This window comes from Schistocerca cancellata, unplaced genomic scaffold (genome assembly GCF_023864275.1).
Source record: "Schistocerca cancellata isolate TAMUIC-IGC-003103 unplaced genomic scaffold, iqSchCanc2.1 HiC_scaffold_884, whole genome shotgun sequence".
NCBI classification, from domain to species: Eukaryota; Metazoa; Arthropoda; class Insecta; order Orthoptera; family Acrididae; genus Schistocerca; species Schistocerca cancellata.
The window spans coordinates 55,845-78,518 of record NW_026046894.1 but is presented as its reverse complement, the minus strand read 5'-3'; the positions used below and the strand labels follow the sequence as shown (position 1 = coordinate 78,518).

The 22,674-nt window shown below is 48.5% G+C and overlaps 29 non-coding genes across 29 annotated transcripts; all 29 read right to left on the bottom strand.

Moving 5' to 3' along the window:
• Positions 1-53: 53 nt before the first annotated feature.
• Trnan-guu (transfer RNA asparagine (anticodon GUU)) lies at positions 54-127 on the bottom strand. Its single transcript has one exon. It is a non-coding gene; the product is annotated as a tRNA-Asn (tRNA).
• A 323-nt stretch (positions 128-450) lies between these two features.
• Positions 451-522, bottom strand: Trnat-cgu (transfer RNA threonine (anticodon CGU)). Its single transcript has one exon. It is a non-coding gene; the product is annotated as a tRNA-Thr (tRNA).
• Positions 523-1,211: 689 nt separating this feature from the next.
• On the bottom strand, positions 1,212-1,285 carry Trnan-guu (transfer RNA asparagine (anticodon GUU)). The gene has a single exon. It is a non-coding gene; the product is annotated as a tRNA-Asn (tRNA).
• Positions 1,286-1,608: 323 nt separating this feature from the next.
• On the bottom strand, positions 1,609-1,680 carry Trnat-cgu (transfer RNA threonine (anticodon CGU)). Its single transcript has one exon. It is a non-coding gene; the product is annotated as a tRNA-Thr (tRNA).
• A 689-nt stretch (positions 1,681-2,369) lies between these two features.
• Positions 2,370-2,443, bottom strand: Trnan-guu (transfer RNA asparagine (anticodon GUU)). Its single transcript has one exon. It is a non-coding gene; the product is annotated as a tRNA-Asn (tRNA).
• Positions 2,444-2,766: 323 nt separating this feature from the next.
• Trnat-cgu (transfer RNA threonine (anticodon CGU)) lies at positions 2,767-2,838 on the bottom strand. The gene has a single exon. It is a non-coding gene; the product is annotated as a tRNA-Thr (tRNA).
• Positions 2,839-3,527: 689 nt separating this feature from the next.
• Positions 3,528-3,601, bottom strand: Trnan-guu (transfer RNA asparagine (anticodon GUU)). The gene has a single exon. It is a non-coding gene; the product is annotated as a tRNA-Asn (tRNA).
• A 323-nt stretch (positions 3,602-3,924) lies between these two features.
• Trnat-cgu (transfer RNA threonine (anticodon CGU)) lies at positions 3,925-3,996 on the bottom strand. The gene has a single exon. It is a non-coding gene; the product is annotated as a tRNA-Thr (tRNA).
• A 689-nt stretch (positions 3,997-4,685) lies between these two features.
• Trnan-guu (transfer RNA asparagine (anticodon GUU)) lies at positions 4,686-4,759 on the bottom strand. Its single transcript has one exon. It is a non-coding gene; the product is annotated as a tRNA-Asn (tRNA).
• Positions 4,760-5,082: 323 nt separating this feature from the next.
• On the bottom strand, positions 5,083-5,154 carry Trnat-cgu (transfer RNA threonine (anticodon CGU)). The gene has a single exon. It is a non-coding gene; the product is annotated as a tRNA-Thr (tRNA).
• Positions 5,155-5,843: 689 nt separating this feature from the next.
• On the bottom strand, positions 5,844-5,917 carry Trnan-guu (transfer RNA asparagine (anticodon GUU)). Its single transcript has one exon. It is a non-coding gene; the product is annotated as a tRNA-Asn (tRNA).
• A 323-nt stretch (positions 5,918-6,240) lies between these two features.
• Trnat-cgu (transfer RNA threonine (anticodon CGU)) lies at positions 6,241-6,312 on the bottom strand. Its single transcript has one exon. It is a non-coding gene; the product is annotated as a tRNA-Thr (tRNA).
• Positions 6,313-13,302: 6,990 nt separating this feature from the next.
• On the bottom strand, positions 13,303-13,374 carry Trnat-cgu (transfer RNA threonine (anticodon CGU)). The gene has a single exon. It is a non-coding gene; the product is annotated as a tRNA-Thr (tRNA).
• Positions 13,375-14,063: 689 nt separating this feature from the next.
• Positions 14,064-14,137, bottom strand: Trnan-guu (transfer RNA asparagine (anticodon GUU)). Its single transcript has one exon. It is a non-coding gene; the product is annotated as a tRNA-Asn (tRNA).
• Positions 14,138-14,460: 323 nt separating this feature from the next.
• Positions 14,461-14,532, bottom strand: Trnat-cgu (transfer RNA threonine (anticodon CGU)). The gene has a single exon. It is a non-coding gene; the product is annotated as a tRNA-Thr (tRNA).
• A 689-nt stretch (positions 14,533-15,221) lies between these two features.
• Positions 15,222-15,295, bottom strand: Trnan-guu (transfer RNA asparagine (anticodon GUU)). Its single transcript has one exon. It is a non-coding gene; the product is annotated as a tRNA-Asn (tRNA).
• A 323-nt stretch (positions 15,296-15,618) lies between these two features.
• Trnat-cgu (transfer RNA threonine (anticodon CGU)) lies at positions 15,619-15,690 on the bottom strand. The gene has a single exon. It is a non-coding gene; the product is annotated as a tRNA-Thr (tRNA).
• Positions 15,691-16,379: 689 nt separating this feature from the next.
• Positions 16,380-16,453, bottom strand: Trnan-guu (transfer RNA asparagine (anticodon GUU)). The gene has a single exon. It is a non-coding gene; the product is annotated as a tRNA-Asn (tRNA).
• Positions 16,454-16,754: 301 nt separating this feature from the next.
• Positions 16,755-16,826, bottom strand: Trnat-cgu (transfer RNA threonine (anticodon CGU)). The gene has a single exon. It is a non-coding gene; the product is annotated as a tRNA-Thr (tRNA).
• A 689-nt stretch (positions 16,827-17,515) lies between these two features.
• Trnan-guu (transfer RNA asparagine (anticodon GUU)) lies at positions 17,516-17,589 on the bottom strand. The gene has a single exon. It is a non-coding gene; the product is annotated as a tRNA-Asn (tRNA).
• A 301-nt stretch (positions 17,590-17,890) lies between these two features.
• Positions 17,891-17,962, bottom strand: Trnat-cgu (transfer RNA threonine (anticodon CGU)). Its single transcript has one exon. It is a non-coding gene; the product is annotated as a tRNA-Thr (tRNA).
• A 689-nt stretch (positions 17,963-18,651) lies between these two features.
• Trnan-guu (transfer RNA asparagine (anticodon GUU)) lies at positions 18,652-18,725 on the bottom strand. Its single transcript has one exon. It is a non-coding gene; the product is annotated as a tRNA-Asn (tRNA).
• Positions 18,726-19,048: 323 nt separating this feature from the next.
• On the bottom strand, positions 19,049-19,120 carry Trnat-cgu (transfer RNA threonine (anticodon CGU)). The gene has a single exon. It is a non-coding gene; the product is annotated as a tRNA-Thr (tRNA).
• A 689-nt stretch (positions 19,121-19,809) lies between these two features.
• Trnan-guu (transfer RNA asparagine (anticodon GUU)) lies at positions 19,810-19,883 on the bottom strand. Its single transcript has one exon. It is a non-coding gene; the product is annotated as a tRNA-Asn (tRNA).
• A 323-nt stretch (positions 19,884-20,206) lies between these two features.
• Positions 20,207-20,278, bottom strand: Trnat-cgu (transfer RNA threonine (anticodon CGU)). Its single transcript has one exon. It is a non-coding gene; the product is annotated as a tRNA-Thr (tRNA).
• Positions 20,279-20,967: 689 nt separating this feature from the next.
• Positions 20,968-21,041, bottom strand: Trnan-guu (transfer RNA asparagine (anticodon GUU)). Its single transcript has one exon. It is a non-coding gene; the product is annotated as a tRNA-Asn (tRNA).
• A 323-nt stretch (positions 21,042-21,364) lies between these two features.
• Positions 21,365-21,436, bottom strand: Trnat-cgu (transfer RNA threonine (anticodon CGU)). The gene has a single exon. It is a non-coding gene; the product is annotated as a tRNA-Thr (tRNA).
• A 689-nt stretch (positions 21,437-22,125) lies between these two features.
• On the bottom strand, positions 22,126-22,199 carry Trnan-guu (transfer RNA asparagine (anticodon GUU)). Its single transcript has one exon. It is a non-coding gene; the product is annotated as a tRNA-Asn (tRNA).
• A 323-nt stretch (positions 22,200-22,522) lies between these two features.
• On the bottom strand, positions 22,523-22,594 carry Trnat-cgu (transfer RNA threonine (anticodon CGU)). The gene has a single exon. It is a non-coding gene; the product is annotated as a tRNA-Thr (tRNA).
• Between the last annotated feature and the right edge of the window lie 80 nt (positions 22,595-22,674).

Below are 22,674 nucleotides of genomic sequence, written 5' to 3'. Positions count from 1 at the left end.
ATCTCTAACAAAGTTGACGTATGTCCTCACCTCGGTGACGGTTAAAACGATTTCGCCCCCAGGTGGGCTCGAACCACCAACCTTTCGGTTAACAGCCGAACGCGCTAGCCGATTGCGCCACGGAGGCCTTGACTTGTGCTCTGCATCTCAACGCAATTCGTATGCCTTCTGCAGGAATCTCGCAGAATGGTAGCACCTGCTTACGCCTCTTCACATGGATAAAATGCATGCACACTGTAGCGAGGCTCGTACACGAATGACATCGCCAAGCATGACATCATACTACAAAATGCATACAAACCACTGTTCTGCCTATGCAATCAGAAAACCTCTGAGGCCAGCATGATACTTGTTATAGGTTGTAGAACATCCCTTTCATTCAGTGTACTGCCATGTGTTAGATGCTGCTCGAGATAGCTCCGCTCCTTGCGGGAAGGTTAAAAAAATGAATGCCTTCTGTGAGGTTCGAACTCACGACCCCTGGTTTACGAGACCAGTGCTCTACCACTGAGCTAAGAAGGCGGCAGCTTTGCGTTTGTGAGCTCTCCCCGAATTGTCACTTCATCATGCTGAATCTTGCAGCCCTCGACCAGATATCGGATTTGGCACACAGCTGCTGCTGGGGGTGTCCACATGGCCGTTTTCCACATCTCTTGACTGTTTCGCCCTTACGATCGACGACGAGCGTCGTGCCACCAAACGTTTGCGGTCTGCACAATCTTGACCTAGTGCACAGTTTGTTGGATTGCGTGGCTCGACTGCGAAATGCGCCTTTCGGCTCCTCTCTCTGGCTGCAGTATGCTGTTGTCGACAGTGGCACTAGCGTTGCCCATGGGGCTTCATGTAAGGCGACTGCACGTCGCTCGGCCAGCAGCGGCCTACTGCAGACCGACACTTAAGAGACACCAAATAGAAATCGACATCGAGAGACAGGCCCTGTCATATGGCACTCGCGACGTATACGCTGAAATTGAATGTAAAGAATACGTCTTTTGTAGTGGGCGTCGCTCTACTGCAGTGTCACACATGACGAAGAAATAGGAAAACAGTAGAACGTCTGTGTAGGGCCATGTTTTTACCTACAGTGTCACTTGGCTGAATGTGTATAAGGCTCTGTGGCATCACTCAAACACAGCCAAGTTGTCACACTAGCTGTGTATCTCTAACAAAGTTGACGTATGTCCTCACCTCGGTGACGGTTAAAACGATTTCGCCCCCAGGTGGGCTCGAACCACCAACCTTTCGGTTAACAGCCGAACGCGCTAGCCGATTGCGCCACGGAGGCCTTGACTTGTGCTCTGCATCTCAACGCAATTCGTATGCCTTCTGCAGGAATCTCGCAGAATGGTAGCACCTGCTTACGCCTCTTCACATGGATAAAATGCATGCACACTGTAGCGAGGCTCGTACACGAATGACATCGCCAAGCATGACATCATACTACAAAATGCATACAAACCACTGTTCTGCCTATGCAATCAGAAAACCTCTGAGGCCAGCATGATACTTGTTATAGGTTGTAGAACATCCCTTTCATTCAGTGTACTGCCATGTGTTAGATGCTGCTCGAGATAGCTCCGCTCCTTGCGGGAAGGTTAAAAAAATGAATGCCTTCTGTGAGGTTCGAACTCACGACCCCTGGTTTACGAGACCAGTGCTCTACCACTGAGCTAAGAAGGCGGCAGCTTTGCGTTTGTGAGCTCTCCCCGAATTGTCACTTCATCATGCTGAATCTTGCAGCCCTCGACCAGATATCGGATTTGGCACACAGCTGCTGCTGGGGGTGTCCACATGGCCGTTTTCCACATCTCTTGACTGTTTCGCCCTTACGATCGACGACGAGCGTCGTGCCACCAAACGTTTGCGGTCTGCACAATCTTGACCTAGTGCACAGTTTGTTGGATTGCGTGGCTCGACTGCGAAATGCGCCTTTCGGCTCCTCTCTCTGGCTGCAGTATGCTGTTGTCGACAGTGGCACTAGCGTTGCCCATGGGGCTTCATGTAAGGCGACTGCACGTCGCTCGGCCAGCAGCGGCCTACTGCAGACCGACACTTAAGAGACACCAAATAGAAATCGACATCGAGAGACAGGCCCTGTCATATGGCACTCGCGACGTATACGCTGAAATTGAATGTAAAGAATACGTCTTTTGTAGTGGGCGTCGCTCTACTGCAGTGTCACACATGACGAAGAAATAGGAAAACAGTAGAACGTCTGTGTAGGGCCATGTTTTTACCTACAGTGTCACTTGGCTGAATGTGTATAAGGCTCTGTGGCATCACTCAAACACAGCCAAGTTGTCACACTAGCTGTGTATCTCTAACAAAGTTGACGTATGTCCTCACCTCGGTGACGGTTAAAACGATTTCGCCCCCGGGTGGGCTCGAACCACCAACCTTTCGGTTAACAGCCGAACGCGCTAGCCGATTGCGCCACGGAGGCCTTGACTTGTGCTCTGCATCTCAACGCAATTCGTATGCCTTCTGCAGGAATCTCGCAGAATGGTAGCACCTGCTTACGCCTCTTCACATGGATAAAATGCATGCACACTGTAGCGAGGCTCGTACACGAATGACATCGCCAAGCATGACATCATACTACAAAATGCATACAAACCACTGTTCTGCCTATGCAATCAGAAAACCTCTGAGGCCAGCATGATACTTGTTATAGGTTGTAGAACATCCCTTTCATTCAGTGTACTGCCATGTGTTAGATGCTGCTCGAGATAGCTCCGCTCCTTGCGGGAAGGTTAAAAAAATGAATGCCTTCTGTGAGGTTCGAACTCACGACCCCTGGTTTACGAGACCAGTGCTCTACCACTGAGCTAAGAAGGCGGCAGCTTTGCGTTTGTGAGCTCTCCCCGAATTGTCACTTCATCATGCTGAATCTTGCAGCCCTCGACCAGATATCGGATTTGGCACACAGCTGCTGCTGGGGGTGTCCACATGGCCGTTTTCCACATCTCTTGACTGTTTCGCCCTTACGATCGACGACGAGCGTCGTGCCACCAAACGTTTGCGGTCTGCACAATCTTGACCTAGTGCACAGTTTGTTGGATTGCGTGGCTCGACTGCGAAATGCGCCTTTCGGCTCCTCTCTCTGGCTGCAGTATGCTGTTGTCGACAGTGGCACTAGCGTTGCCCATGGGGCTTCATGTAAGGCGACTGCACGTCGCTCGGCCAGCAGCGGCCTACTGCAGACCGACACTTAAGAGACACCAAATAGAAATCGACATCGAGAGACAGGCCCTGTCATATGGCACTCGCGACGTATACGCTGAAATTGAATGTAAAGAATACGTCTTTTGTAGTGGGCGTCGCTCTACTGCAGTGTCACACATGACGAAGAAATAGGAAAACAGTAGAACGTCTGTGTAGGGCCATGTTTTTACCTACAGTGTCACTTGGCTGAATGTGTATAAGGCTCTGTGGCATCACTCAAACACAGCCAAGTTGTCACACTAGCTGTGTATCTCTAACAAAGTTGACGTATGTCCTCACCTCGGTGACGGTTAAAACGATTTCGCCCCCAGGTGGGCTCGAACCACCAACCTTTCGGTTAACAGCCGAACGCGCTAGCCGATTGCGCCACGGAGGCCTTGACTTGTGCTCTGCATCTCAACGCAATTCGTATGCCTTCTGCAGGAATCTCGCAGAATGGTAGCACCTGCTTACGCCTCTTCACATGGATAAAATGCATGCACACTGTAGCGAGGCTCGTACACGAATGACATCGCCAAGCATGACATCATACTACAAAATGCATACAAACCACTGTTCTGCCTATGCAATCAGAAAACCTCTGAGGCCAGCATGATACTTGTTATAGGTTGTAGAACATCCCTTTCATTCAGTGTACTGCCATGTGTTAGATGCTGCTCGAGATAGCTCCGCTCCTTGCGGGAAGGTTAAAAAAATGAATGCCTTCTGTGAGGTTCGAACTCACGACCCCTGGTTTACGAGACCAGTGCTCTACCACTGAGCTAAGAAGGCGGCAGCTTTGCGTTTGTGAGCTCTCCCCGAATTGTCACTTCATCATGCTGAATCTTGCAGCCCTCGACCAGATATCGGATTTGGCACACAGCTGCTGCTGGGGGTGTCCACATGGCCGTTTTCCACATCTCTTGACTGTTTCGCCCTTACGATCGACGACGAGCGTCGTGCCACCAAACGTTTGCGGTCTGCACAATCTTGACCTAGTGCACAGTTTGTTGGATTGCGTGGCTCGACTGCGAAATGCGCCTTTCGGCTCCTCTCTCTGGCTGCAGTATGCTGTTGTCGACAGTGGCACTAGCGTTGCCCATGGGGCTTCATGTAAGGCGACTGCACGTCGCTCGGCCAGCAGCGGCCTACTGCAGACCGACACTTAAGAGACACCAAATAGAAATCGACATCGAGAGACAGGCCCTGTCATATGGCACTCGCGACGTATACGCTGAAATTGAATGTAAAGAATACGTCTTTTGTAGTGGGCGTCGCTCTACTGCAGTGTCACACATGACGAAGAAATAGGAAAACAGTAGAACGTCTGTGTAGGGCCATGTTTTTACCTACAGTGTCACTTGGCTGAATGTGTATAAGGCTCTGTGGCATCACTCAAACACAGCCAAGTTGTCACACTAGCTGTGTATCTCTAACAAAGTTGACGTATGTCCTCACCTCGGTGACGGTTAAAACGATTTCGCCCCCAGGTGGGCTCGAACCACCAACCTTTCGGTTAACAGCCGAACGCGCTAGCCGATTGCGCCACGGAGGCCTTGACTTGTGCTCTGCATCTCAACGCAATTCGTATGCCTTCTGCAGGAATCTCGCAGAATGGTAGCACCTGCTTACGCCTCTTCACATGGATAAAATGCATGCACACTGTAGCGAGGCTCGTACACGAATGACATCGCCAAGCATGACATCATACTACAAAATGCATACAAACCACTGTTCTGCCTATGCAATCAGAAAACCTCTGAGGCCAGCATGATACTTGTTATAGGTTGTAGAACATCCCTTTCATTCAGTGTACTGCCATGTGTTAGATGCTGCTCGAGATAGCTCCGCTCCTTGCGGGAAGGTTAAAAAAATGAATGCCTTCTGTGAGGTTCGAACTCACGACCCCTGGTTTACGAGACCAGTGCTCTACCACTGAGCTAAGAAGGCGGCAGCTTTGCGTTTGTGAGCTCTCCCCGAATTGTCACTTCATCATGCTGAATCTTGCAGCCCTCGACCAGATATCGGATTTGGCACACAGCTGCTGCTGGGGGTGTCCACATGGCCGTTTTCCACATCTCTTGACTGTTTCGCCCTTACGATCGACGACGAGCGTCGTGCCACCAAACGTTTGCGGTCTGCACAATCTTGACCTAGTGCACAGTTTGTTGGATTGCGTGGCTCGACTGCGAAATGCGCCTTTCGGCTCCTCTCTCTGGCTGCAGTATGCTGTTGTCGACAGTGGCACTAGCGTTGCCCATGGGGCTTCATGTAAGGCGACTGCACGTCGCTCGGCCAGCAGCGGCCTACTGCAGACCGACACTTAAGAGACACCAAATAGAAATCGACATCGAGAGACAGGCCCTGTCATATGGCACTCGCGACGTATACGCTGAAATTGAATGTAAAGAATACGTCTTTTGTAGTGGGCGTCGCTCTACTGCAGTGTCACACATGACGAAGAAATAGGAAAACAGTAGAACGTCTGTGTAGGGCCATGTTTTTACCTACAGTGTCACTTGGCTGAATGTGTATAAGGCTCTGTGGCATCACTCAAACACAGCCAAGTTGTCACACTAGCTGTGTATCTCTAACAAAGTTGACGTATGTCCTCACCTCGGTGACGGTTAAAACGATTTCGCCCCCAGGTGGGCTCGAACCACCAACCTTTCGGTTAACAGCCGAACGCGCTAGCCGATTGCGCCACGGAGGCCTTGACTTGTGCTCTGCATCTCAACGCAATTCGTATGCCTTCTGCAGGAATCTCGCAGAATGGTAGCACCTGCTTACGCCTCTTCACATGGATAAAATGCATGCACACTGTAGCGAGGCTCGTACACGAATGACATCGCCAAGCATGACATCATACTACAAAATGCATACAAACCACTGTTCTGCCTATGCAATCAGAAAACCTCTGAGGCCAGCATGATACTTGTTATAGGTTGTAGAACATCCCTTTCATTCAGTGTACTGCCATGTGTTAGATGCTGCTCGAGATAGCTCCGCTCCTTGCGGGAAGGTTAAAAAAATGAATGCCTTCTGTGAGGTTCGAACTCACGACCCCTGGTTTACGAGACCAGTGCTCTACCACTGAGCTAAGAAGGCGGCAGCTTTGCGTTTGTGAGCTCTCCCCGAATTGTCACTTCATCATGCTGAATCTTGCAGCCCTCGACCAGATATCGGATTTGGCACACAGCTGCTGCTGGGGGTGTCCACATGGCCGTTTTCCACATCTCTTGACTGTTTCGCCCTTACGATCGACGACGAGCGTCGTGCCACCAAACGTTTGCGGTCTGCACAATCTTGACCTAGTGCACAGTTTGTTGGATTGCGTGGCTCGACTGCGAAATGCGCCTTTCGGCTCCTCTCTCTGGCTGCAGTATGCTGTTGTCGACAGTGGCACTAGCGTTGCCCATGGGGCTTCATGTAAGGTGACTGCACGTCGCTCGGCCAGCAGCGGCCTACTGCAGACCGACACTTAAGAGACACCAAATAGAAATCGACATCGAGAGACAGGCCCTGTCATATGGCACTCGCGACGTATACGCTGAAATTGAATGTAAAGAATACGTCTTTTGTAGTGGGCGTCGCTCTACTGCAGTGTCACACATGACGAAGAAATAGGAAAACAGTAGAACGTCTGTGTAGGGCCATGTTTTTACCTACAGTGTCACTTGGCTGAATGTGTATAAGGCTCTGTGGCATCACTCAAACACAGCCAAGTTGTCACACTAGCTGTGTATCTCTAACAAAGTTGACGTATGTCCTCACCTCGGTGACGGTTAAAACGATTTCGCCCCCGGGTGGGCTCGAACCACCAACCTTTCGGTTAACAGCCGAACGCGCTAGCCGATTGCGCCACTTTTTTTTTTTTTTTTTTTTTTTTTTTGGAGGGCGACAAACGAAGGTTGGAAGGCCAAAACATGGAGGGACGTGTGCGCAAAAACTTCTCTTCCGGTACCGGGAATCGAACCCGGGCCTCCTGGGTGAAAGCCAGGTATCCTAGCCACTTTTTTTTTTTTTTTTTCGTTACACCATTTTTTTTTTATTTATTTTTTTATTTTTTTTATTTTTTTTTTTTTGTTTTTTGTTTAGTTCTTTGCTTGTTAATTTAATTTTGAGGCGCTTGTTTTTTCGTTAGCAAACCGTACGCCCTACCAACTTTGTTTTTTTTTGTTTTTTTTAATTTTTATTTTTTTTTAATATAGCTTTCTGTGTCAGATAAGCGTCGGCAAGGAGGGCAGGGGTCAAAAAATGCTGAGGCCTGGCCTCAATGCCGACCCTCATCCGTCACCTAATGGCGGAATGTCCATTTATAGCGTGCTTTGAATGTTTAATTATTAATTGCCGATCTTGGCTAGGCCTCATAATTGAAAAAAAAATTTGAATTGAAGCGCTGATTGAGGATAATCGTTAAATAAATGAATTGCTTGTCGTAATAAATGTGGGAAATAAAATTCGGGACTCCCTTCATTTGTTGCTACTTAAAATTTTAAGATGAACTGAATCATGTAGTGTTCTTCGCTTCTCCGATTATCGTTGTATAAAAGAAAGTCTTTTGTTTGCTCTTCGCCGTCATCCGATTCCCAGTCGCTCAAAGACAATTTTGAGCATGTTGCCGTACATCGTTTTATGGCCTGGATATTTAACTACTCTATCATATTCATTTTTCAGGTACATATGAAAATCAATGATATTGTCAGTCCCTAAGTTATTAATGACATAGCTAACGTAGTTTCCCATTAACCAATGAATTGAGTTATTTTTGGTGGCAGGGAAATACAGTATCTGTGGCCGGAGAAGTGTCTGAGGCTGAAAATTTTCGGTGGACGATCTTGTCAGGAAAGCCAATTGGTCTCTCAACCATTTCCAGTTTTGCAGATGTCCTGCACACGTGAATCTGTGTACTGTTGTATCGAGGAGATTACATTTGAGACAAAGGTTTGTTTGGCTAATCCCGATTGAGTGCAAACGTTCGTTGGTGCTAACTATATTGTTCACCGATTTGTACCATGATGTTTTTGCGTCGGAGGAGAGACCACGTAGGTTAATGTTCTTCCATATAGTTGCCCAATCGTAATGCGGATATTTTGCCTCTATTTTATTCTTCCCTTCATTTTTCTTTCTGAGACACAGAATTGCTCGGGCCGTTAACTGCCGCAAATTAGTTAGTTCGCCATTGATATAACTCAGATCGACGAAAAATGTACGCACATGACGAAGACGGGGATTAATTTTTTGCACATCAACTGGCGCGTGGAGACTTGCAGGTCTAAGAATTTCAAATAACTTAGTTGTAATGCTTGTAGCGTTTTCGTTGAGAAGACTAGTGGTCCGTTTGAGGAAAAGAGCAGAGGCCTTGTTCTTAATGTCAGTTAATCCCAGACCGCCATTGCTGGGATCTAGGGTAGCTGTTCTCCCAGTCACTCTAAACACTTCACCTCGCCATAGGTAGTTAGTGACGAGTGACATTATCTTTCCAGCGATCATGGTGGGGAGTGGAAAGATTTGCGCCGTATAATAAGCTTTTGATAAGAGGCAGTTATTAATTAAATGGATTCTCTGAAATTGATTTAAAGTTCGGTGCAGATTTTCTCTGATGGCTCCTTGAATGTATCCGGATGTAGTTTTCCAATTAATGGCCGCCATTTTTATTGGACACGTAGTCAGAGTCGTTCCAAGTGATTTGCACTGAGTGACCGGTGTTGCCCAAGTGACAGTTACGTGTTGAAAACCCCGCAGGTTGAGAAATCTGCTCTTATTAGCATTGGTGATAGCTCCCGACACGCTGCAGTACCTTTTAATGAGCAGTTCTAATTTGGAAATGTCATCGACGTTCCGTAATACGACGCCTACATCATCAGCGTATGCATTTATGACTGTTTTGTGACCTGCTAACGTAATACCTGTTAGGTTGGCGTGAAGACTGCGGAGTAGCGGCTCCAAGGAAAAGACGAATAGAAGCATGGAAAGCGGGCTGCCCTGAGGAACGCCGCGCCGTATCTGGATCTGCTTAGTTCTTTGACAGTTGACAGAGATACTTGCGCTGAATCCCAACGCAACGTTCGTGACCACACTGAGAGCTCGTTCGTCAAAGCCGATTTTTCTCATTGTTGTAAGAAGGAACCTGTGATCCACACGGTCGAAGGCTTTGTGAAAATCAATAAAACAAATGGCACATTTGATGTTCGTCACAGAGGTGATGGCAATTAAATCCCTGTATTCCGCAATACTTTTGAAAATAGTTCTGCCAGGTACACATGACTGATGTTGACTTACTATTTTTTTGGCTAAAAGTGAAAGTCTGTTATTTAACATTCTAGCTATGATTTTATAGTCGGAGTTAAGCAACGAAATAGGGCGAAAGTTGTGTAGATTTCGCTTCGATGTAGTCTTTGGAACTAGTACTATTGTGCATTCTTTCATAGCAGCAGGTAGTGGTTTTCCTTGGATAATCTCGTTTGCCATTTGAGTAAACTTTGCTCCAATGAGTGACCAGTATCGCAGATAAAATTCAACGGGCAACCCATCCGGCCCCGGTGACTTTTTTAAAGGAGACTTGCGGACGGTTTCGTGGACATCCTCTTCAGTGAAATCAGTAAGAAGTCCTTCATTGTCCTCTTCTGACAGCTGAGGAACTATGCTGTCAAGAAATTCTTCAAAGGATTCTTCGCATAACTGACCGGCTGAATATAGATTGTGGTAATACTGGTAAACCTCGTTGACGATCTCTTTCTGTGAAGTAACGGTCAGACCGGTCGGAGTCTGGATCTCATCAAGAAGGGTTCGACTCCTATGTTTTGCGTGTCGCAAGAGGTGATACAAGGAAGCAGTTTCGTCCTCTGATAATGACTTGGCTTTCGACTTTACTTTTAGTCCTTCCAGCTGTTGTTGTTTAATGCGGAGTAATTTGGCCTTAGTTTTCTTAATGTCTTCCAAACGAATGCCGGAAATGCTCGCCTGTTCATACAAGTTCCGTAACATTGCATAATAAAATTCTATGGTGTTCTTGAGTTCACGGGATCGTTGGAGACTGTAGTGAATTAAAACGCTCCGCAGTTTTGGTTTTGCCCTGTTGCACCACCAGTCCGTAACAGTCACATAGCGATCTACCGAGCGCAAGCACATGTTCCACGTTTCGTTGACAACATCGGCTAACTCATTGTCCTGTAGCAAAGATACGTTCAGCTTCCACTGACTTCTGAAGCGGCGAGTTGGTTGTGCCTTTAAATTGATAGAAGCCAGCATACTGCAATGGTCGGAGAAATATACAGGAATTGTCTCGACTTTAACTAAGGATCTTTCCATACCTTGTGACACATATATCCTATCAATTCTGCTACAGGACTGTGTAGCTATGTACGTATATGCAACAACAGTGGGATATTTAATTTCCCAAGTATCCCTGAGTTTTAGATCCGTAACTAGCCGCTTCAACTCGTTACAGCAATTAAAATTGGGAGTCTGATCTTTTTTATTTAATACACAGTTAAAATCGCCGCCAATTAAAAGTTGCGGCGGGTTTTTCCGTAATAGATATATTATTTCTTCTCTAAAAAATTTAGCCCTTTCCGGTCTATTGGAGGTCCCTGACGGGGCATACAGGTTAATAATAGTAACGTCAAAGACTTTAAGACCGATTGCTCTGCCCGAGTCCAGTCTCTCGACATCAGTTACAGGGATCCCTTCCCGGATTAAAATTGCTGTCCCCACTTTTGTTTCGAGTGAGATATTTAGTATTTCTACATAGCCTGCAACCTTAAGGTCAGGCATCGCGACTTCTTGCAGCAAAGCTATGTCAGTTCCTGATTCGTAAAGGAAATCCTTGAGAGCAGCAATCTTCGGTTCTGACTTAATCCTGTTAATGTTTATAGTTGTTATTGTGTATGCCTGGCACATGTAGCTTCCTTGTGAAAATAAGGAAAAAAAAATCCCTACTGTCAGAGAAAAGTATCAATTACTTCTGGAGGTAATATAAGAAAAAGAAGAAAAAAAATGATACTAAAAACAGTCAACTACGAATTTGGCATATTGGTAATTCCGTTGTCACCGAAATTGTGCAGGAACATGGTGGCACTTAGCAGTATCGTTTCACGAGTTAGACTTGGCTGTGTCAGTTCAATGACGGATTCTTTACCGGGTCAGACTTATCTTTACAGTGGGGGTTTGCACCATCAAGTTTCTTTGGGTTTTTCTCGGGGGATACTTCAGAAATTATTTCATATGATACGTTTTTGGCTTTCACATCATCTTTTCCAAGTTTTTGTTTATCGGCGTTACGAGATGCTTTGAGGTTCGGTTGAGGTTTTAGCCTGCGTCTTTGAACCTCAGCAGTGGCAGTGTGTGACCGCGAGTGATCCGCAACTTGCGCCGATTGGGCGGAAGTGGCCTCTACACAGTCCTGTTTGTTAAGTCTAGTTCCAGTTTCAGTTCCTTCCGCGACCTCCATCGGTGCAACGGGGAGGGAGTGCTGTGTGTCTGTAGATTCGCAAGGCTGAGTCCGATCCATCGCTTGCTGTTCCTCAGAACTCGACTCCTGTGTCGCCGTGATCGGAGCCTGTGTTTTCGCGTCCATGTCGTCTAACGCTGTGGCAACAGCAGCTGTCGGCGGGAGGGCCTCTGCTGCCGGCGTCACCGCCACATGTTTACTGTCTACGTCCTCACCCGCACTCTCACTGCATTGCTTTTGTTTACGGTTGGACTGTGATGTAGCATCGTCAGAACAGTCTTCAGTCGTGTCTAAAGGTCTCTTTTTAGTTTGCAGATCGCATTCATGGGTAGAAGAACTGCGATCGGTAATTACATGCAAGGGAGGAAAATCAGCGACATTTACGGCAGTTACATCAGAAGTACGAGCTCCATCATTACTGGCCGGGGGAGGTTGATGATTGTTAGGCAGAACATCATTAAGCGTAAGTCGCTGACGCTGCGTAAGGCTATTTTTAAGGACATAGACACGGCGGGGACAGTCTTGACGGAAATGACCCGTTTCATTACAAATATTACATGTCTGAACCTGCCCTGAGTAAACGATATGCGCTTTATGACCAGCAATAGAAAGGAAAGATGGAATATTGGCTTTAACTTCCATTTCTACTGATCGTATGCCATTGAAACACTGCAATTTATACAATTTTGACCACCTTTCGTTGACAATGGACTGGATCTCCCCGTATTTCGATAGTGCCTCTTTAATCAGCTGATTATCTACTTCAATGGGAATGTTTAGCACTCTTACAGTTTTATACGTGATATCCGCTTTCCGAATCGAAACACTACTTTTAGACCCATCTCTATGCACAAATTCAGCAACACTACCCCACTTCAACAACAGCTTCTCAACATCCACGGGATTAAAAAATTTGACAAAAACACAGTATTTGTCAGCATCTAATTGAGTGGTATGTACGGAATCAGAACTTACTCCAATTACGTCGGTCAGCCAGTCATGGATTTCCAAAGCCGTAGGTTGCACTGCACGTGTTTCCTTCTCGAAGGAGAAAACCAGGGTATTCTTCCGGACAATTCCAGCCATTTTTCGTCAGTTACGAGGAGATCCCGGCAATAAACCGAAATTCCTCCAAAACAGAACCGTTATAACGGACGAAAACACACAGAAACTTTGCACAATGACACCAGTCACGTTGAAATACAGAAATTCACAAACAGCAACAAACTAAAACTCAGGACTTGGCGTCACCACTAACGTACACAGAGCAGCGGCGGACACGTCCTAACGCGCAGACAGCTAGAGCCGGAATGCCACGGAGGCCTTGACTTGTGCTCTGCATCTCAACGCAATTCGTATGCCTTCTGCAGGAATCTCGCAGAATGGTAGCACCTGCTTACGCCTCTTCACATGGATAAAATGCATGCACACTGTAGCGAGGCTCGTACACGAATGGCATCGCCAAGCATGACATCATACTACAAAATGCATACAAACCACTGTTCTGCCTATGCAATCAGAAAACCTCTGAGGCCAGCATGATACTTGTTATAGGTTGTAGAACATCCCTTTCATTCAGTGTACTGCCATGTGTTAGATGCTGCTCGAGATAGCTCCGCTCCTTGCGGGAAGGTTAAAAAAATGAATGCCTTCTGTGAGGTTCGAACTCACGACCCCTGGTTTACGAGACCAGTGCTCTACCACTGAGCTAAGAAGGCGGCAGCTTTGCGTTTGTGAGCTCTCCCCGAATTGTCACTTCATCATGCTGAATCTTGCAGCCCTCGACCAGATATCGGATTTGGCACACAGCTGCTGCTGGGGGTGTCCACATGGCCGTTTTCCACATCTCTTGACTGTTTCGCCCTTACGATCGACGACGAGCGTCGTGCCACCAAACGTTTGCGGTCTGCACAATCTTGACCTAGTGCACAGTTTGTTGGATTGCGTGGCTCGACTGCGAAATGCGCCTTTCGGCTCCTCTCTCTGGCTGCAGTATGCTGTTGTCGACAGTGGCACTAGCGTTGCCCATGGGGCTTCATGTAAGGCGACTGCACGTCGCTCGGCCAGCAGCGGCCTACTGCAGACCGACACTTAAGAGACACCAAATAGAAATCGACATCGAGAGACAGGCCCTGTCATATGGCACTCGCGACGTATACGCTGAAATTGAATGTAAAGAATACGTCTTTTGTAGTGGGCGTCGCTCTACTGCAGTGTCACACATGACGAAGAAATAGGAAAACAGTAGAACGTCTGTGTAGGGCCATGTTTTTACCTACAGTGTCACTTGGCTGAATGTGTATAAGGCTCTGTGGCATCACTCAAACACAGCCAAGTTGTCACACTAGCTGTGTATCTCTAACAAAGTTGACGTATGTCCTCACCTCGGTGACGGTTAAAACGATTTCGCCCCCGGGTGGGCTCGAACCACCAACCTTTCGGTTAACAGCCGAACGCGCTAGCCGATTGCGCCACGGAGGCCTTGACTTGTGCTCTGCATCTCAACGCAATTCGTATGCCTTCTGCAGGAATCTCGCAGAATGGTAGCACCTGCTTACGCCTCTTCACATGGATAAAATGCATGCACACTGTAGCGAGGCTCGTACACGAATGGCATCGCCAAGCATGACATCATACTACAAAATGCATACAAACCACTGTTCTGCCTATGCAATCAGAAAACCTCTGAGGCCAGCATGATACTTGTTATAGGTTGTAGAACATCCCTTTCATTCAGTGTACTGCCATGTGTTAGATGCTGCTCGAGATAGCTCCGCTCCTTGCGGGAAGGTTAAAAAAATGAATGCCTTCTGTGAGGTTCGAACTCACGACCCCTGGTTTACGAGACCAGTGCTCTACCACTGAGCTAAGAAGGCGGCAGCTTTGCGTTTGTGAGCTCTCCCCGAATTGTCACTTCATCATGCTGAATCTTGCAGCCCTCGACCAGATATCGGATTTGGCACACAGCTGCTGCTGGGGGTGTCCACATGGCCGTTTTCCACATCTCTTGACTGTTTCGCCCTTACGATCGACGACGAGCGTCGTGCCACCAAACGTTTGCGGTCTGCACAATCTTGACCTAGTGCACAGTTTGTTGGATTGCGTGGCTCGACTGCGAAATGCGCCTTTCGGCTCCTCTCTCTGGCTGCAGTATGCTGTTGTCGACAGTGGCACTAGCGTTGCCCATGGGGCTTCATGTAAGGCGACTGCACGTCGCTCGGCCAGCAGCGGCCTACTGCAGACCGACACTTAAGAGACACCAAATAGAAATCGACATCGAGAGACAGGCCCTGTCATATGGCACTCGCGACGTATACGCTGAAATTGAATGTAAAGAATACGTCTTTTGTAGTGGGCGTCGCTCTACTGCAGTGTCACACATGACGAAGAAATAGGAAAACAGTAGAACGTCTGTGTAGGGCCATGTTTTTACCTACAGTGTCACTTGGCTGAATGTGTATAAGGCTCTGTGGCATCACTCAAACACAGCCAAGTTGTCACACTAGCTGTGTATCTCTAACAAAGTTGACGTATGTCCTCACCTCGGTGACGGTTAAAACGATTTCGCCCCCGGGTGGGCTCGAACCACCAACCTTTCGGTTAACAGCCGAACGCGCTAGCCGATTGCGCCACGGAGGCCTTGACTTGTGCTCTGCATCTCAACGCAATTCGTATGCCTTCTGCAGGAATCTCGCAGAATGGTAGCACCTGCTTACGCCTCTTCACATGGATAAAATGCATGCACACTGTAGCGAGGCTCGTACACGAATGGCATCGCCAAGCATGACATCATACTACAAAATGCATACAAACCACTGTTCTGCCTATGCAATCAGAAAACCTCTGAGGCCAGCATGATACTTGTTATAGGTTGTAGAACATCCCTTTCATTCAGTGTACTGCCATGTGTTAGATGCTGCTCGAGATAGCTCCGCTCCTTGCGGGAAGGTTAAAAAAATGAATGCCTTCTGTGAGGTTCGAACTCACGACCCCTGGTTTACGAGACCAGTGCTCTACCACTGAGCTAAGAAGGCGGCAGCTTTGCGTTTGTGAGCTCTCCCCGAATTGTCACTTCATCATGCTGAATCTTGCAGCCCTCGACCAGATATCGGATTTGGCACACAGCTGCTGCTGGGGGTGTCCACATGGCCGTTTTCCACATCTCTTGACTGTTTCGCCCTTACGATCGACGACGAGCGTCGTGCCACCAAACGTTTGCGGTCTGCACAATCTTGACCTAGTGCACAGTTTGTTGGATTGCGTGGCTCGACTGCGAAATGCGCCTTTCGGCTCCTCTCTCTGGCTGCAGTATGCTGTTGTCGACAGTGGCACTAGCGTTGCCCATGGGGCTTCATGTAAGGCGACTGCACGTCACTCGGCCAGCAGCGGCCTACTGCAGACCGACACTTAAGAGACACCAAATAGAAATCGACATCGAGAGACAGGCCCTGTCATATGGCACTCGCGACGTATACGCTGAAATTGAATGTAAAGAATACGTCTTTTGTAGTGGGCGTCGCTCTACTGCAGTGTCACACATGACGAAGAAATAGGAAAACAGTAGAACGTCTGTGTAGGGCCATGTTTTTACCTACAGTGTCACTTGGCTGAATGTGTATAAGGCTCTGTGGCATCACTCAAACACAGCCAAGTTGTCACACTAGCTGTGTATCTCTAACAAAGTTGACGTATGTCCTCACCTCGGTGACGGTTAAAACGATTTCGCCCCCGGGTGGGCTCGAACCACCAACCTTTCGGTTAACAGCCGAACGCGCTAGCCGATTGCGCCACGGAGGCAACGCAATTCGTATGCCTTCTGCAGGAATCTCGCAGAATGGTAGCACCTGCTTACGCCTCTTCACATGGATAAAATGCATGCACACTGTAGCGAGGCTCGTACACGAATGGCATCGCCAAGCATGACATCATACTACAAAATGCATACAAACCACTGTTCTGCCTATGCAATCAGAAAACCTCTGAGGCCAGCATGATACTTGTTATAGGTTGTAGAACATCCCTTTCATTCAGTGTACTGCCATGTGTTAGATGCTGCTCGAGATAGCTCCGCTCCTTGCGGGAAGGTTAAAAAAATGAATGCCTTCTGTGAGGTTCGAACTCACGACCCCTGGTTTACGAGACCAGTGCTCTACCACTGAGCTAAGAAGGCGGCAGCTTTGCGTTTGTGAGCTCTCCCCGAATTGTCACTTCATCATGCTGAATCTTGCAGCCCTCGACCAGATATCGGATTTGGCACACAGCTGCTGCTGGGGGTGTCCACGTGGCCGTTTTCCACATCTCTTGACTGTTTCGCCCTTACGATCGACGACGAGCGTCGTGCCACCAAACGTTTGCGGTCTGCACAATCTTGACCTAGTGCACAGTTTGTTGGATTGCGTGGCTCGACTGCGAAATGCGCCTTTCGGCTCCTCTCTCTGGCTGCAGTATGCTGTTGTCGACAGTGGCACTAGCGTTGCCCATGGGGCTTCATGTAAGGCGACTGCACGTCGCTCGGCCAGCAGCGGCCTACTGCAGACCGACACTTAAGAGACACCAAATAGAAATCGACATCGAGAGACAGGCCCTGTCATATGGCACTCGCGACGTATACGCTGAAATTGAATGTAAAGAATACGTCTTTTGTAGTGGGCGTCGCTCTACTGCAGTGTCACACATGACGAAGAAATAGGAAAACAGTAGAACGTCTGTGTAGGGCCATGTTTTTACCTACAGTGTCACTTGGCTGAATGTGTATAAGGCTCTGTGGCATCACTCAAACACAGCCAAGTTGTCACACTAGCTGTGTATCTCTAACAAAGTTGACGTATGTCCTCACCTCGGTGACGGTTAAAACGATTTCGCCCCCAGGTGGGCTCGAACCACCAACCTTTCGGTTAACAGCCGAACGCGCTAGCCGATTGCGCCACGGAGGCAACGCAATTCGTATGCCTTCTGCAGGAATCTCGCAGAATGGTAGCACCTGCTTACGCCTCTTCACATGGATAAAATGCATGCACACTGTAGCGAGGCTCGTACACGAATGGCATCGCCAAGCATGACATCATACTACAAAATGCATACAAACCACTGTTCTGCCTATGCAATCAGAAAACCTCTGAGGCCAGCATGATACTTGTTATAGGTTGTAGAACATCCCTTTCATTCAGTGTACTGCCATGTGTTAGATGCTGCTCGAGATAGCTCCGCTCCTTGCGGGAAGGTTAAAAAAATGAATGCCTTCTGTGAGGTTCGAACTCACGACCCCTGGTTTACGAGACCAGTGCTCTACCACTGAGCTAAGAAGGCGGCAGCTTTGCGTTTGTGAGCTCTCCCCGAATTGTCACTTCATCATGCTGAATCTTGCAGCCCTCGACCAGATATCGGATTTGGCACACAGCTGCTGCTGGGGGTGTCCACGTGGCCGTTTTCCACATCTCTTGACTGTTTCGCCCTTACGATCGACGACGAGCGTCGTGCCACCAAACGTTTGCGGTCTGCACAATCTTGACCTAGTGCACAGTTTGTTGGATTGCGTGGCTCGACTGCGAAATGCGCCTTTCGGCTCCTCTCTCTGGCTGCAGTATGCTGTTGTCGACAGTGGCACTAGCGTTGCCCATGGGGCTTCATGTAAGGCGACTGCACGTCGCTCGGCCAGCAGCGGCCTACTGCAGACCGACACTTAAGAGACACCAAATAGAAATCGACATCGAGAGACAGGCCCTGTCATATGGCACTCGCGACGTATACGCTGAAATTGAATGTAAAGAATACGTCTTTTGTAGTGGGCGTCGCTCTACTGCAGTGTCACACATGACGAAGAAATAGGAAAACAGTAGAACGTCTGTGTAGGGCCATGTTTTTACCTACAGTGTCACTTGGCTGAATGTGTATAAGGCTCTGTGGCATCACTCAAACACAGCCAAGTTGTCACACTAGCTGTGTATCTCTAACAAAGTTGACGTATGTCCTCACCTCGGTGACGGTTAAAACGATTTCGCCCCCGGGTGGGCTCGAACCACCAACCTTTCGGTTAACAGCCGAACGCGCTAGCCGATTGCGCCACGGAGGCCTTGACTTGTGCTCTGCATCTCAACGCAATTCGTATGCCTTCTGCAGGAATCTCGCAGAATGGTAGCACCTGCTTACGCCTCTTCACATGGATAAAATGCATGCACACTGTAGCGAGGCTCGTACACGAATGACATCGCCAAGCATGACATCATACTACAAAATGCATACAAACCACTGTTCTGCCTATGCAATCAGAAAACCTCTGAGGCCAGCATGATACTTGTTATAGGTTGTAGAACATCCCTTTCATTCAGTGTACTGCCATGTGTTAGATGCTGCTCGAGATAGCTCCGCTCCTTGCGGGAAGGTTAAAAAAATGAATGCCTTCTGTGAGGTTCGAACTCACGACCCCTGGTTTACGAGACCAGTGCTCTACCACTGAGCTAAGAAGGCGGCAGCTTTGCGTTTGTGAGCTCTCCCCGAATTGTCACTTCATCATGCTGAATCTTGCAGCCCTCGACCAGATATCGGATTTGGCACACAGCTGCTGCTGGGGGTGTCCACATGGCCGTTTTCCACATCTCTTGACTGTTTCGCCCTTACGATCGACGACGAGCGTCGTGCCACCAAACGTTTGCGGTCTGCACAATCTTGACCTAGTGCACAGTTTGTTGGATTGCGTGGCTCGACTGCGAAATGCGCCTTTCGGCTCCTCTCTCTGGCTGCAGTATGCTGTTGTCGACAGTGGCACTAGCGTTGCCCATGGGGCTTCATGTAAGGCGACTGCACGTCGCTCGGCCAGCAGCGGCCTACTGCAGACCGACACTTAAGAGACACCAAATAGAAATCGACATCGAGAGACAGGCCCTGTCATATGGCACTCGCGACGTATACGCTGAAATTGAATGTAAAGAATACGTCTTTTGTAGTGGGCGTCGCTCTACTGCAGTGTCACACATGACGAAGAAATAGGAAAACAGTAGAACGTCTGTGTAGGGCCATGTTTTTACCTACAGTGTCACTTGGCTGAATGTGTATAAGGCTCTGTGGCATCACTCAAACACAGCCAAGTTGTCACACTAGCTGTGTATCTCTAACAAAGTTGACGTATGTCCTCACCTCGGTGACGGTTAAAACGATTTCGCCCCCGGGTGGGCTCGAACCACCAACCTTTCGGTTAACAGCCGAACGCGCTAGCCGATTGCGCCACGGAGGCCTTGACTTGTGCTCTGCATCTCAACGCAATTCGTATGCCTTCTGCAGGAATCTCGCAGAATGGTAGCACCTGCTTACGCCTCTTCACATGGATAAAATGCATGCACACTGTAGCGAGGCTCGTACACGAATGACATCGCCAAGCATGACATCATACTACAAAATGCATACAAACCACTGTTCTGCCTATGCAATCAGAAAACCTCTGAGGCCAGCATGATACTTGTTATAGGTTGTAGAACATCCCTTTCATTCAGTGTACTGCCATGTGTTAGATGCTGCTCGAGATAGCTCCGCTCCTTGCGGGAAGGTTAAAAAAATGAATGCCTTCTGTGAGGTTCGAACTCACGACCCCTGGTTTACGAGACCAGTGCTCTACCACTGAGCTAAGAAGGCGGCAGCTTTGCGTTTGTGAGCTCTCCCCGAATTGTCACTTCATCATGCTGAATCTTGCAGCCCTCGACCAGATATCGGATTTGGCACACAGCTGCTGCTGGGGGTGTCCACATGGCCGTTTTCCACATCTCTTGACTGTTTCGCCCTTACGATCGACGACGAGCGTCGTGCCACCAAACGTTTGCGGTCTGCACAATCTTGACCTAGTGCACAGTTTGTTGGATTGCGTGGCTCGACTGCGAAATGCGCCTTTCGGCTCCTCTCTCTGGCTGCAGTACGCTGTTGTCGACAGTGGCACTAGCGTTGCCCATGGGGCTTCATGTAAGGCGACTGCACGTCGCTCGGCCAGCAGCGGCCTACTGCAGACCGACACTTAAGAGACACCAAATAGAAATCGACATCGAGAGACAGGCCCTGTCATATGGCACTCGCGACGTATACGCTGAAATTGAATGTAAAGAATACGTCTTTTGTAGTGGGCGTCGCTCTACTGCAGTGTCACACATGACGAAGAAATAGGAAAACAGTAGAACGTCTGTGTAGGGCCATGTTTTTACCTACAGTGTCACTTGGCTGAATGTGTATAAGGCTCTGTGGCATCACTCAAACACAGCCAAGTTGTCACACTAGCTGTGTATCTCTAACAAAGTTGACGTATGTCCTCACCTCGGTGACGGTTAAAACGATTTCGCCCCCGGGTGGGCTCGAACCACCAACCTTTCGGTTAACAGCCGAACGCGCTAGCCGATTGCGCCACGGAGGCCTTGACTTGTGCTCTGCATCTCAACGCAATTCGTATGCCTTCTGCAGGAATCTCGCAGAATGGTAGCACCTGCTTACGCCTCTTCACATGGATAAAATGCATGCACACTGTAGCGAGGCTCGTACACGAATGACATCGCCAAGCATGACATCATACTACAAAATGCATACAAACCACTGTTCTGCCTATGCAATCAGAAAACCTCTGAGGCCAGCATGATACTTGTTATAGGTTGTAGAACATCCCTTTCATTCAGTGTACTGCCATGTGTTAGATGCTGCTCGAGATAGCTCCGCTCCTTGCGGGAAGGTTAAAAAAATGAATGCCTTCTGTGAGGTTCGAACTCACGACCCCTGGTTTACGAGACCAGTGCTCTACCACTGAGCTAAGAAGGCGGCAGCTTTGCGTTTGTGAGCTCTCCCCGAATTGTCACTTCATCATGCTGAATCTTGCAGCCCTCGACCAGATATCGGATTTGGCACACAGCTGCTGCTGGGGGTGTCCACATGGCCGTTTTCCACATCTCTTGACTGTTTCGCCCTTACGATCGACGACGAGCGTCGTGCCACCAAACGTTTGCGGTCTGCACAATCTTGACCTAGTGCACAGTTTGTTGGATTGCGTGGCTCGACTGCGAAATGCGCCTTTCGGCTCCTCTCTCTGGCTGCAGTACGCTGTTGTCGACAGTGGCACTAGCGTTGCCCATGGGGCTTCATGTAAGGCGACTGCACGTCGCTCGGCCAGCAGCGGCCTACTGCAGACCGACACTTAAGAGACACCAAATAGAAATCGACATCGAGAGACAGGCCCTGTCATATGGCACTCGCGACGTATACGCTGAAATTGAATGTAAAGAATACGTCTTTTGTAGTGGGCGTCGCTCTACTGCAGTGTCACACATGACGAAGAAATAGGAAAACAGTAGAACGTCTGTGTAGGGCCATGTTTTTACCTACAGTGTCACTTGGCTGAATGTGTATAAGGCTCTGTGGCATCACTCAAACACAGCCAAGTTGTCACACTAGCTGTGTATCTCTAACAAAGTTGACGTATGTCCTCACCTCGGTGACGGTTAAAACGATTTCGCCCCCGGGTGGGCTCGAACCACCAACCTTTCGGTTAACAGCCGAACGCGCTAGCCGATTGCGCCACGGAGGCCTTGACTTGTGCTCTGCATCTCAACGCAATTCGTATGCCTTCTGCAGGAATCTCGCAGAATGGTAGCACCTGCTTACGCCTCTTCACATGGATAAAATGCATGCACACTGTAGCGAGGCTCGTACACGAATGACATCGCCAAGCATGACATCATACTACAAAATGCATACAAACCACTGTTCTGCCTATGCAATCAGAAAACCTCTGAGGCCAGCATGATACTTGTTATAGGTTGTAGAACATCCCTTTCATTCAGTGTACTGCCATGTGTTAGATGCTGCTCGAGATAGCTCCGCTCCTTGCGGGAAGGTTAAAAAAATGAATGTCTTCTGTGAGGTTCGAACTCACGACCCCTGGTTTACGAGACCAGTGCTCTACCACTGAGCTAAGAAGGCGGCAGCTTTGCGTTTGTGAGCTCTCCCCGAATTGTCACTTCATCATGCTGAATCTTGCAGCCCTCGACCAGATATCGGAT